This window comes from Oncorhynchus clarkii, chromosome 10 (genome assembly GCF_045791955.1).
Source record: "Oncorhynchus clarkii lewisi isolate Uvic-CL-2024 chromosome 10, UVic_Ocla_1.0, whole genome shotgun sequence".
Classification (NCBI taxonomy): domain Eukaryota; kingdom Metazoa; phylum Chordata; class Actinopteri; order Salmoniformes; family Salmonidae; genus Oncorhynchus; species Oncorhynchus clarkii.
In genome coordinates, this window is record NC_092156.1 from 18,570,265 (window position 1) to 18,584,267 (window position 14,003).

A 14,003-nucleotide genomic window follows, 5' to 3' on the forward strand; every position below is an offset into this window, starting at 1 on the left:
GTGCAGGCAGTGATCGGTTGAATAGCATGCATTTAGTTTTACTTGCATTTAAGAGCAGTTGGAGGCCACGGAAGGAGAGTTGTATGGCATTGAAGCTCGTCTGGAACACAGTGTCCAAAGAGGGGCCAGAAGTATACAGAATGGTGTCGTCTGCGTAGAGGTGAACCAGAGCAAGAGCAACATCAGTGATGTATACAGAGAAGAGAGTCGGCCAGAGGATTGAACCCTGTGGCACCCCCATAGAGACTGCCAGAGGTCTGGACAACAGGCCCTTCGATTTGACGCATTGAACTCTATCAGAGAAGTAGTTGGTAAACCAGGCGAGGCAATCATTTGAGAAACCAAGGCTGTCGAGTCTGCCAATAAGAATGTGGTGATTGACAGAATCGAGAGCCTTGGCCAGGTCGATGAACATGGCTGCACAGTAATGTCTCTTATCGATGGCGGTTATAATGTCGTTTAGGACCTTGAGCGTGGCTGAGGTGCAACCATGACCAGCTCTGAAACCAGATTGCATAGTGGAGAAGGTACGGTGGGATTCGAAATGGTCGGTAATCTGTTTGTTAACTTGGCTTTCGAAGACCTTAGAAAGACAGGGTAGGATGGATATAGGTCTGTAGCTGGTTGGGTCTAGGGTGACACCCCCTTTGAAGAGGGGGATGATCGCAGCAGCTTTCCAATCTTTGGGAATCTCAGACGATACGAAAGAGAGGTTGAACAGGCTAGTAATAGGGGTTGCAACAATTTCGGCAGATAATTTTAGAAATAAAGGGTTCAGATTGTCTAGCCCGGCTGATTTGTAGGGGTCCAGATTTTGCAGCTCTTTCAGAACATCAGCTATCTGGATTTGGGTACAGGAGAAATGGTGGGGGCTTTGGCGGGTTGCTGTGGAGGGTTCCGGGCAGTTGACTGGGATAGGGGTAGCCAGGTGGAAAGCATGGCCAGCCGTAGAGAAATGCTTATTGAAATTCTCAATTATAGTGGATTTATCGGTATTGACAGTGTTTCCTAGCCTCAGAGCAGTGGGCAGCTGGGAGGAGGTGCTCTTATAAAATTGATCAGAAATACAGTGTAGACATTGTTAATGTTGTAAATGACTATTGTAGCTGGAAATAGCTAATTTTGTATGGAATTATCAGGGTTGGTATCTGGTTACCTTCTTTCCTGTGGAGCCATTAACTCTGTCTTAAGTAGGATGCTTATAAACTGTGATGTCTGAAATGTTTTGCTGTCTGATTTCAGCTGTACAGAACCTTTGGGAATGATAACTTGGTTAAAGCTTCTCTAGTGTCTGTGAGTTATTTACTCTGAAAAATAAGAACCTAACACTATTAAGCTGACCGGTTCTGCTCACATATCCTGCTGCCGCTTGCTGCTACTGCTAGTATGCGTTTGCTTATTTTGCTCCCACCACCACCCCAGCCTCCACCTGTTAAGCAGAAAAACAGAACCTACCACGCTCACTGCTTGTAGGTCATTTTATATATTGACGCTTTGCTTGGGCAGTGAGCTACCCTGAAGGAGCAGAGTGTTTACAAACCTTCAATTATTGATTATTTAATAAATGATTAAACATAATTCTACGTGGTGTTTCCTTTCTGAACTATGCTGACGTGCTGCACTCATCTACCATATATCTATACTTTGTCATTCTAGTCTGGTGCCTTTAAGTCATTCCTAGTTATTAAGACTGAACAAAATGTGTCCAACAGTGTAAGTATCCATGGCTCGTTACCGAAAAACATTTATCACAGATTATCACTATAACAGCTGGGAAATACATTAGCTACCATTGCCATGTTGCTGACTGAGGAAAGATGCTTGGCTTTAATTGAGTCCACACATATAGATAATGCAGAATAGAATTCTTGAAATGACTGGAGTCTGGAGTTACAAGGAGAGAGGTGATTTATTGGACAAGGGACATTTTGGGGAGCTGCTTAAATATTCTCTGAAATATGACCTGTGGCAAATAAGGACAAAATAATTAAGCAGTCTTTTCTCAGAGGTCAAAAACCTTTCCAGTAAATTGGGTGTGTGGGTGAGGAGGCGCTGGTCATTGAAGCTGATCACTGATATCCTGCTACACTTGACGTCAAGTTTATTTTACCAGAAAATAATGAATTAAGGGATGTCTCTATAAAGTCAGTCCTCCAATGTTTACAATGGTGACGTCTGAAGAGTGACAACCAGCCTCAAGCTCTACTGCTCCAGCACTGAGGTGGGAGCAGAGTGACTGTACCAACGGCAAAGGATCTTAAAAAGTAAGTACAGGGGTGTGCAAAACTGGCTTGTACCACAGTTGCAACCTAAATGAGTCTTAATGGCAGGGCCTGTATTCATAAACACTCCTATGAGGCACTTTATCTTGGACCATTTATGCATTTTAGATCATAATTAATATGATTACATGGGAGCTAGTCTCTTTTTGATAGAAAATGGTTAACCTAGAAAAATCTAATGTGTGCATAAATGTATCCTTTACCAGACTAAAACTGTAAAACAACTGTCAATACTGTTTGCTTGCACAGTGTGGCACCCTTTTTGTGCTTCATCACTAGAGGCCTGCGAATATTAAATGTATACTTTGAAGTTCCTTAAATTCATTGTAGGTGTCCAAAAAAACAATGTTTTTCTGGGAGTCTAGTCAAACCTTCTGTAGTAATTACACTTGCCTGCAATAAATTAATACAACAATAGATTAGTCCCCTAAGTGCTCCAGAACATTGTTTTTATTTCTAACCATTGCTCTTCTAGACAATAAGATTTTTCAGCATGTCAGCAATCATAATTTGTCATTAAGGCTTATTTACATTAAACTTGCCCCAAAGTAAACTGCACTGTCAATCAAAACCTCATTGGATAATGGACACTGAACTGCGTGATTCATCCGCAGTGGGAAAAACCTGGTTGAAAGACGTCTGTATGACGTCTTTTAAAGAACTCTTATTCTGGTCGCAAACATGTTTTATGACCAGAATACTACGTATTTTTCTGACCACCATACGACCAGCTGGTGATAATTCTGACCACTATATTATTTGCTACCGGTATAATGTACTGGTCATAGTTAAGACTTCATCATAACCTGGTAATGACCACCTGACTACAGCTTATTACCTACTGTAAAAAGTATTGCAGGGGATAAAGTTGGATATTGAAAACATTGTTCATTACATTTATTTGTTTCCATAGTTACCAATTAGTTTCAATCTGCAAAACATTCTTACATTTAAAATAAATCAAACAATTCTATGCACATCTGCATACAGTAATTCTTTCATAATATACCCACAGACATTACATGCATAGAAAGACTGGGGCAGAGTATATGAAGGCGTATTGCTTTTTATTATTGATGATTATTAAGATTGGTGTGGTGGGGAAGATCCTCATCAATGACCTCTGAGCAAAGAAGGTGATCTAGAGTGCAATGGCCCTTCTGAAGAGTGGTGTGATGGGTCAGATCTGCAGTGATGAGAATCAGCGCATTAGAACTTTATCGATTTAGAGATGTTTTAACTAGTTATAGCTTAGAGATGTCTTCAAACAAGAGCAACTTGCTCATATACATACTTTAGGTCCTCCTCCACCACAGCGGTCAGGTGCACATTTTAGGACTTTACCGACGGCCCGCAAGACATCAACCTCCCAAGTTTTCTGGCTTTTCATGACACTTAATGTAAGCATAAAAAGAGAATAAATTACAGATTGGCATAATGTGGGCATGCAGGACACGACAACAGTAACGCACAGTAAAATATATTTAAAATGTTGCATTGTCTATGTCAAATGTCTCAACTGCTCACATTTATTTACCAATTACAATGGAGCACACATGAGTGGTACCAAAGGCATGTTTGCTCCTCTGTCCCTTCATATTGAAGTGGGACATTAATTCATTGGTCATCAATCTGAAACATTTTAAAATTAGACAGTAGTTGGATCATTACATTGTTTAAATTGTCGCTAAATAAGGTAGAGTGTTGCTTAATCCTAATACATGTTTTAATATTACAACAACTTTTTATAAACACACCACTCTATAATCCCGAGGACAATATCCTGGACAGTTCCCCCAATCCAGGACAGCTTGGCAGTCTTAAAAAAAGAAAGGTAAATACAAAAATGTAAGTATATGTAAAGAGACAAATAGAGACAATAAAATATTATATTATTCAGAAGTTGTGTGTCTGTCATATTATTCCTGCAGCAAACATTGCTAGTTAGAAATGGGTGTAATTCGCAAATCTCTTCCTCATCTCTGCAACATGTTTGAGTGAGCGACATGGAGAATGAGCAAGAGAAAGGGGAGAAACTTTACATGACTCACCAAGGAAGGTCTAAAAAAGGGAGTTAAAATAGGATGTTATTTGCTTTACAAACTTATATTATTAGAAGCGGTGCTATTTCAATTGGATCTACTTACACTAAGATCAAGCAATCATGGGGAGCGGAATAGCATGTATTTTGGGAAATACAGTCTCAGTGAGACCTGATGCAGAGAAAATACTAATGATAATCAGCATAGTACAAACCTAGCTCTAACCAAGCTGTTTAGTAGGAATCAATACACATTATCAAAGAGAAAACAACATTTTTCACACAACTTACTGTCAATGACTATGGATTTAAGAAGGACTGGTTCTGCTCTCTTTTCCCTGGGATGTTGGAGAATAGGTGGGTGGACAAGCACGCATCAGGTCATTGACATGTTTAAGGAACTGTAAAGACAGACAAATCATGATTCACCTTTAAGTTAACCTAGCTACTACAGAAGACATGTATTTAGAAAGTTAGACTTAGCCTAGCAAGTACATTGACTATGTTGCCCTTCAGCAATGGCCAGCAGCATACCACCCTGCATCCCACTGCTGGCTTACTTTTGAAGCTACGCAGGGTTGGTCCGAGTCAGTCCCTGTATGGGGGACCAGATGCTGATGGAAGTGGTGTTGGAGGGCCAGTAGGAGGCAATCTTTCCTCTAGTCTTAAAAAATATCCCAATTCCCCAGGGCAGTGATTGGGGACATTGCTCTGTGTAGGGTACTGGATAGGATGTTAAACGGGTGTCCTGACTCTCTGTGGCCACTAAAGATCCCATAGCACTTAGCGTAAATGTAGGGGTGTTAATCCCAATCTGGCCCTGTTGAAGGATTTTTATCAATAATGACTAAATGATGTATACATTTAACGTAAAATTATAACTAACAGAATTCTATGCTGACTGATGAAGAATATGTTTGTATATAGGCAAAGAGGAAGTGTTAACAGACAACTTGTGACCACAGTGAAACTAACAACACACACTCTTACTGTCATTAATAACTAAACATATCAAATGTCAAAACATTAGATAGCCAACTAGCTACAATGGGTACAAATTGAAATTTAACTTACCATGTCCATGGAGGATTAGCCAGAGAGCTAACGTTAGCTAGCTAGCAAAACTTTCCTTGACGTTCTTCTCCCCAACAAACTGCCAATTTACTTAGAAAAGTAAAACAAGAATGCATGAGAACATGGATGACCACTTAGCAGTCAAATATTATTATTATTATTTGTGCAAATTTCGAGAAACTGTCGTTTTTCAGCTGTGTTGTTGTGTAGCCTACCAGGCGCTCTGTCCCAATGGCCGTATGGAATGTTGACGCTTGAGCAAGAAGGCTGCCTGCATGCAGAGATCTATTGCTGCGGCAAGGCATAGTTTCAAATCCAAGTTTAAGTTGGAACTGATATGCCTACCTGCTTCTTTAGATACAGAAATGTAAATAAAATGACTGCACGTATTTATGTTAATTGCTTAAAAACATTACGGGAAAATTTAATTGTCATACTGTATTTCCAGGGTCAAATTAAGGTGCGATAATTTTACAAATTATTGGTGGAAATAAATGGGATAAAAATATTTTGGGGGTAAATCATGGTGGATTGTATAGGATAATGAAATAAAATACATAGGCCTATTTGTTAAATTCTGAAAACAAATTTAGTCATAATAGAACATCAAAATTTCATTCAATGGAACAGAAGGAAATGTGCGGCAAAACAGTGCAATTACACAGACAAAAGATTACCATTAGAAAACAAAACATACCCAAACTACCACCCAGTAAGCAAAATTATGTTGAAAAGACGTCAGACATTGACATGTGTAAGCAGTAAGTTCCAGACATTGCCATGTGTAAGCAGTAAGAATTTGTTCTTTACTGACTTGCATAGTTAAACAAAGGTTAAATAAAATATATAAAATAAACGTGCCTTTCAGGTGCTGAATGAAAGTTTAGAAAATATATTTTCTGGATGTTGAAAAAATATCTTATACGGACGTCGAAAAGACTACCTTTTACGGACGTTGAAAATACGTATTTTCAGTACGTTGAATTTGGATGCTGAATGAAAAGGTGAAAATATGTATTTTCCGGACGACAAAAATACGTATTTTCAAGACACTGAAAAGGCATAATTTACAGAAGTTGAAAATACATATTTTTCGGAAATTAATTCTATGGCCAAATTTCAACTGCACATACATTCAATTAAATAAGCATTATATCACAATAATAATTTTTCAAGCCTCTTGATATTAAAAAAAAGTATTGTTATTATTGTTTCCATCGGTCACATGCACTTATGTTAGCTTTTTCAAAAGCTTTGAAACTGGCAGCAATGATGTTCAAAGTAGTCCAAAAAACTCATATTTCAAACATCCAGCCTGACAAAAGATACATTTTATGCCTCACCATTAAGTTAGTTATTGCCAATACATATTAACAAAGGCGTGCACATTTGGTTTTGATATTTCATGTTTAATATTCATGTAAGATTTAGTCATTATTACAGAATAAACCAACAGACCCCTTCAACTAGAATAACGTTTTTGTTTATCTACCTTAGTTGAATGCACTGACTCTAAGTTGCTCTGGATAAGAGTATCTGCTGAATAAACAAAATGTAAATGTAAAAACAAACACTTGCAAAGTATGCTGGGTATTATTCGAATGCACTTGGACCCCAAGCCAGTACAAATTTGTTCGGTGCGATCCAAATCTGAACAAATCATAGACGTCTAGGTTGTTTCACAAGTTTGAATATTACAGTAGAGCATAGTACAGTATGGTACAGAACAGTAAGGTTTTATTCAGTTTACTCTAGTGTGCTTTACTATATTGTACTATACTTTACTGTACTGTGTACTGCACTCTGCTGTGCTCTACTGTACTGTATGTACTGTGCTGTCCAAACTTGTGAAACATAGTTGTCTAAGATTGGTTCAGATTTTGTCTGAACCAGACCAAATCTGAACCAATTATAGACTTCTATGTTTGGGCCAAATCAATTATAGACTATGTTTGGGCCAAATATAGGCCGGAGCGGACGTCTGTGGACATTGAGCTCAAGGCCAGTCCAAACCAGACTAAATCTAAACCAAACATCGAAGTCCATGATTGGTCTGGACCAAAAAATTACGTTCTTGGACGTTGAAATCAAGGCTGGTCCAGACTGCACCAAAAACGTTGGTATAAGATGTCATGAAAAATACGCCTTTATCACTACCCACTACTTGGGTTCTTTCCTGGCAGGGCTTATATTCTGAAGTGACAAGTTTCCAATGAGATAGTTAATAGTCTTGTAAACATTATATTAAATGCATATGTTATCTCGCCTATAAAAATATTAAATGTTTTTCTCCTTTTTGTCATGGTTTGTAATGTGGAGCCTATAAGGAAAGCATTTATCTAATTTAAAGCATTTATTTTATCTTCTTTGTCAAATCATGCACTACAGATTCTTTTCGATTTTTCTTTCACACATTATCAACTTGTGCATAGAAGATACAAATCAAAATGTATTTTTCTTTTCCATGCGGGAACCACTCCATATGCGAAAATAATAGTTCAGATGTGGGGTATATCACAAAAACTTAAACTGAAAAAGAAGCATCCATGAACAAATTACTGTCTTTACCGGCGGCTGCTTACCCGACCATTCATAAGATGACGTTTCCCGCTTGTTTTACGGCTTGAGTTTTTGGTTGGGTATTTATTTGTCTTGATTTCTTGCACCTGCTGCTGTTGAATAGTGGAAATGTTTAAATTTTCGTGTCAGTCTGTGTGCAACAACCTGTGCATGTCTATTGCTGTCTGGAAGTTAAGGGTCTCCTGAGAGAACGCGAGAAAATCTTCGCATCAAAGCATGATGAGGTTGTTGATCATTTCTGCCATGTCCAGATAGATAGAATCGAGCTGATGAAAATCAAGCCATTCCGGTCTCAGTGTTGTGGGTTTTGCTCACGGTGGGCTACTACTCTTCCTCTCGTTGCCGTGGATAAAGAAGAGTGAATGCCACGGATAAACATCCACGCAGTTTCAAGCTCCTGCCGCGCAGAGAAGCCACTCAGCTTTCGACTGAAGACATATACCGTTGTCTGTCTCATCTTACTAATAAATCTAGTCAAAACCATGCATGGCGCCGCCCGGCAAATATGCATGTCCTGATGAGTAGGCAAAGTCAATGAACTGTTAAGTAGGCTATTATTCAGAAATCTAATTGGAATTGAGATGACTTTACTCTGTAGCAGTATCCTATTGAATATTCTGTGAAGAGCACTCTGCTAAATTATTTCCCACACCGATTTAACATATTCTAAGATAAGAGAGTACCATTCAAAAGTTTGGACACACCTACTAATTTAAGGTTTTTCTTTATTTTTGCTATTTTCTACACAGAACTGTGAAATAACACATATGGAATCATGTAGTAACCAAAAACGTGTTAAACAAATCAAAATATATTTTATATTTGAGATTCTTCAAAGTAGCTACCCTTACCCTTGATGAAAACTTTGCACACTCTTGGTATTCTCTCAACCAGCTTCATGAGATAGTCACCTGGAATGCATTTAAATTAACAGGTGTGCCTTGTTAAAAGTTTATTTATGGAATTTCTTTCCTTATTAATGCGTTGGAGCCAATCAGTTGTGTTGTGACAAGGTAGGGTGGTATACAGAAGATAGCCCTATTTGAAAAATACCAAGTCCATATTATGGCAAGAACTGCTCAAATAAGCAAAGAGAAATTACAGTCCATCATTACTTTAAGACATGAAGACAAATGGAAAATGTCAGTCAATCTGGAAAATGTCAAGTGCTGTCGCAAAAACCATCAAGGGCCATGATGAATCTGGCTCTCATGAGCACCGCCACAGGAAAGGAAGACCCAGAGTTACCTCTGCTGCAGAACACAAGTTCATTAGAGTTAACTGCACCTTAGATTTCAGCCCAAATAAATGCTTCACAGAGTCAAGTAACAGACACATAACATCTTTTCAGACGTGAATCAGGCCTTCATGGTTGAATTACTGCAAAAAAACCACTACTAAAGGACATCAAGAAGAGACTTGCTTGGACCAAGAAACACAAGTAATGGACATAAGACTGGTGGAATTCTGTCCTTTAGTCTGATGAGTCCAAATTTGAGATTTTTGGTTCCAACCTCCGTGTCTTTGTGAGACGCAGAGTAGGTGAATGGATGAGCTCTGCATGTGTGGTTCCCACCGTGAAGCATGGAGGAGGAGGTGTGGAGGTGCTTTGCTGGTGACACTGTCAGTGATTTATTTAGAATTCAAGGCACACTTAACCAGCATGGCTACCACAGCATTCTGCAGCGATACGCCATCCCATCTGGTTTGCACTTAGTGGGACTATAATTTGTTTTTCAACACACCTCCAGGCTATGTAAGGGCTATTTGACCAAGAAGGAGAGTGATGGAGTGCTGCATCAGATCACCTGGCCTCCACAATCCCCTGACCTCAACCGAATTGAAATGGTTTGGGATGAGTTGGACCGTCGGATTTTAGCAGACAAACATTGGGCAATAGCACGCTTGATGGCCTGGATGAGGATGAGAAAAATAACCCCAACTCCCACTATTGGAAGTATCATGCTCACCAAAAAACTTCCCCATGTACCGAATGTGGAAGACAACCACATGACTGAGCCTAAAACATCTGGATTGTAATCATGATATTTAGCGCCCTCAGTCCTGATTTTTGTATTAGGTCAGTTATTTATTCAGAATTATCAGGAATGTAAGTACAGCATTCAGCACCAATAACAGCACATCTACCCCCTTGTGAAGACAGAGGATAATCAAGGGCCAAACGATTTTGCATCACCACAGTCCGAATGGCAACCATCTCAGCCGTAATTAACTCAAGACTCTCAGTTGTTCTATTTGCTAGGATTTCCAAAGAGTTAGCCATATTAACCTCTCTGCGCACTGAACCCGTTAGCGGGATTAAATTCGACAACATACGGTGATCGCTACATAAATAGTCATATTAAACATTCATGAAAATACAAGTGTCTCACTTGGGTCGAAAGCCTAGAATCTTGCTAATCCAACTGCGTTGTCAGATTTTTAAAAAGGATTTACTGCGAAAGAATACGATGCGATTATCTGAGAACAAAGCCCCATAAAAAAAACTTTTTCACCCAGCACAGGCGTAACATCACAAATTGCAATAAAATAAATAGTTTACCTTCGACGATCTTCCTCTGTTTGCAATCCCAATGCTCATTGTTACACAGTGAAGGGTTTTGTTTGATAAAATCCATTTTTATAGCTGAACACGAAACATTTTGTGAACCGCTTGTGTCGTGAATTCCGTCGACGACACATTCGATGTAAATACACACACTAAACGTGACTTTATCCAGTCATGTTTGGTTTCATTGCAATCAACTGGTTTGTTTGTAACACAACCAAACGTGATGGGTCATTTCGCGGGACGTATTGACTGAAAGAAACCGATTTGAAGACAACAAGTAATGACATCATTGTGCACCAATGATATGACCTCTGACTGTATTTTAACCCAATGACCACTGATAGTCTTGAAATCTAGCTGGGTAGATAGCCAATGAGCTGAGGTAAACGGCAATATGTAATGGTTGTGTTGGAACACCAACCCATGTAGTAAACTCCAGCGTAAAGAGGGTCATTCGCCATTGAAGATTCATACCGGAAGGAGCCACGCATGTAACGCACAGCATTATTTTGGTAAAGCGCATCTTCAGCTGTTTATATATCAATCAGTATGACGACTAAGTCAGGGAAAGCTAAATCTAAGTCTAGATATACAGATGTACACACAATTTTAGAAGAAACTGATCGGGAAAGCGAGATTGTTGGAGGACGATTCATTTAGCGATTCCCAAATGGAGGAATATTTTTTGAACGGAGAGGACATCGTTTTGGACTGGTAAGTTCTTCTCATGCTAATGCCGTTGCTTGAAATTAATAATATAAAATATTATTTGTGATTTTTTTTTAATTTTAGTAGCAATATATAAAAATGAAATGTGTAAAGTACACATTGGCTGTACATTGTGGGTGGGGGTATGTTTGTATGTACTGTATGTGTATGACCCATAGCCTGTTTGTGTGTGTATATATACATATTGTGGATTAGAGGGAGCATGGCCGAGATGCGTGTCTGCCGCTCCACCCCACCCCCACATGAAAGCCAAAGTGAAATGGAGACAGTAGATCTAGCAGGTCTATAATAATATGTTCAACCTTATGTTCCCTGTACTCTCTCTCTCTATATATATTATTATATCTATCTGTTGATACAGGGCTCATATGTGAATCTATTCTAACTGAACATTTTCTTTCACAGTGACACTGACTCTGAATGGGAGCCCCCAGTGCCAAGGTGTCCATCCCCCACTGAAGCTGGTTCTTCCAGCCGGACACCTGTTGTCTCAGCGCTACTGGGGCATGGACCACAAAAAATGTCCCCATTCCAACTGCAATAAAGGACTACAAGAGCATGGGAGGTGTGGACCTGTCAGATGCGCTGATAGGCTATTACAATGTTCTCCATAAGATGATGAAATGGTACAAGACTTTCGTCTATCATTTCATCGACATTGCTGTGGTGAATGCATTCATCCTACAGAAGGAAATGGCTAAGAGCTGTGGAAAGCCCCCCATCTCACAGCTAGCCTTCAGAGAGCTGCTCATCAAGGAGTTTGCTGGCTACAGCACCACATTCTGTCCCTTCTGCTCCTGCCACAAGTGTTCACCTACCCACATTTATTTCTGCAGGCATGGATGTGCCTCATTGCCAAAAGGGCACAGCATGGAGGCGTCGCTGTGTTCTTTGCAAAATGAAGTCCCCTATCACCTGCACCACATGCTTGGTGACCCTCTGCTTTACAGCAGAAAGAGACTGCTATGGCACCTGGCATCAGCAGCACAATATTGGGTCTTCCAAATATTGAAAGTGTTATTTTGTAAATGTTTTTTTTTTCCTTGTTAGGGGGTGTATTAGAATACCATTTTGGTATTTTGTATATACACACTGCTCAGAAAAATAAAGGGGACACTAAAATAACACATCCTAGTTCTGAATGAAATGTTCTTATTAAATACTTTTTTCTTTACATAGTTGAATGTGCTGACTACAAAATCACACACAAATTATCAATGGAAATCAAATGTATCAACCCATGGAGGTCTGGATTTGGAGTCACACTCAAAATTAAAGTGGTAAACCACACTACAGGCTGATCCAACTTTGATGTAAGGGAATACCCCCCTGAATTGTACAAAAATGAATGGCAAGATATTGGCATTGGACAAACCATATACACGATGTCCAATACCACCCAAAGCGGCGTTGATTCGTGTAAAGTATATGGCAAATGCCATATGGCAATTGCCAATTGTAACACCTCAAAAATCCAACAGGGGGCGAGTGCGCTCCACCGGGGTTTTTCATATTGGAAATGTAACCCAAGTCAACATCCAAAAGAAAATTTTTGAAAAAAGGATATTTTTTTCAAAAACTTTTCACCCCTTAAAAAAGTGTTTTCTGGGCCTTTTTTCGAAATTCTTTCGATTTTTTTGTCAATTACACATGTGTAAGAGCTGTATGAATATACTTTTGTCCAATTTTTTTATCATATTTTTTTATTTTTTTAATTACATGCGCATAAGGCATATGTTTTGTACATTTGCAATATGATTTCATAGGAAGTCAAAAGTCAAAAGTCAAAAATGTCAAAATTTGGTAAAAAACTTCACACATCCTTAAAAAAGTGCTTTCTGGACCGTTTTTCAAAATTCTTTCAATTTTTATGTCAATTACACATGTATAAGAACTTTATCAACATACTTTAGTCATACTTTATTATCCTATTTTTTATTTTTTTTTACTTGTGCATAAGGCATATGTTTTCTCCATTTGGAATATGATTTCATAGGAAGTCAAAAGTCAAAAGTCAAAAATGTCAAAATTTGGTAAAAAACTTCACACATCCTTAAAAAAGTGCTTTCTGGTCCGTTTTTCAAATTTCTTTCAATTTTTGTGTCAATTACACATGTATAAGAACTTTATCAACATACTTTAGTCATACTTTATTATCATTTTTTTTTTTTTTTTTTTTACTTGTGCATAAGGCATATGTTTTCTCCATTTGGAATATGATTTCATAGGAAGTCAAAAGTCGAAAATTTGATTTTTTTTTTAAACTTTAAAAACTAAAAAAAGTGCTTTCTGGACCGTTTTTCGAAATTGTTTCGATTTTAAGACAATTAATCATGTGTAAGAAGTGTATGAATATACTTTTGTAAAATGTTATTATCATAATTTTTTTTTTTTACTTGTGCATAAGGAATATGATTTGTCTATTTGCAATATGATTTCATAGGAAGTCAAAAGTCAAAGTTACCCAAAAATGTTTTGGATGTTTTTTTGTTTATGTTTCCTTACTTTTTCAAAGTCACTGTGCATTTGCAATATGTTTCAATGGGCAGGTACCGTCACGAATTTGTCATGCTCAAAAATTTTTAGATGTATTTTTTTTTGTTTCTTACTTTTTCAAAGTCACTGTGCATTTGCAATATGTTTTAATGGGCAGGTACCATCACGAATTTGTCATGCTCAAAATTCAAGCTTTACTTTGCTCAAACTATACCTTTGTCATCTTGTG

At 38.3% G+C, this 14,003-nt stretch overlaps 1 protein-coding gene and 1 long non-coding RNA gene across 5 annotated transcripts in view; both read right to left on the reverse strand.

Annotated features, from left to right (window-relative positions):
- LOC139418088 (glutamate receptor ionotropic, kainate 4-like) overlaps positions 1 to 8,061 on the reverse strand; it is an 89,899-nt gene extending 81,838 nt beyond the window's left edge. Inside the window, exon 1 of the mRNA XM_071167265.1 lies at positions 7,980 to 8,061. The gene's annotated coding sequence lies outside the window, so the exon portion shown is untranslated. The remainder of the gene's footprint in view (positions 1 to 7,979) is intronic.
- On the reverse strand, positions 1,891 to 5,653 carry LOC139419453 (uncharacterized). 4 transcript variants are annotated; one of them, XR_011635410.1, is made up of 7 exons: positions 5,613 to 5,653; positions 5,398 to 5,487; positions 4,615 to 4,724; positions 4,040 to 4,101; positions 3,810 to 3,914; positions 3,577 to 3,676; positions 1,891 to 3,468 (listed from the first exon to the last, which is right to left on the reverse strand). It is a non-coding gene; the product is annotated as an uncharacterized lncRNA (long non-coding RNA). The 4 variants fall into 4 exon arrangements; XR_011635407.1 differs by lacking the exon at positions 3,810 to 3,914; XR_011635409.1 differs by lacking the exon at positions 5,613 to 5,653 and having other exon boundaries at positions 5,398 to 5,509.
- Positions 8,062 to 14,003: the final 5,942 nt, after the last annotated feature.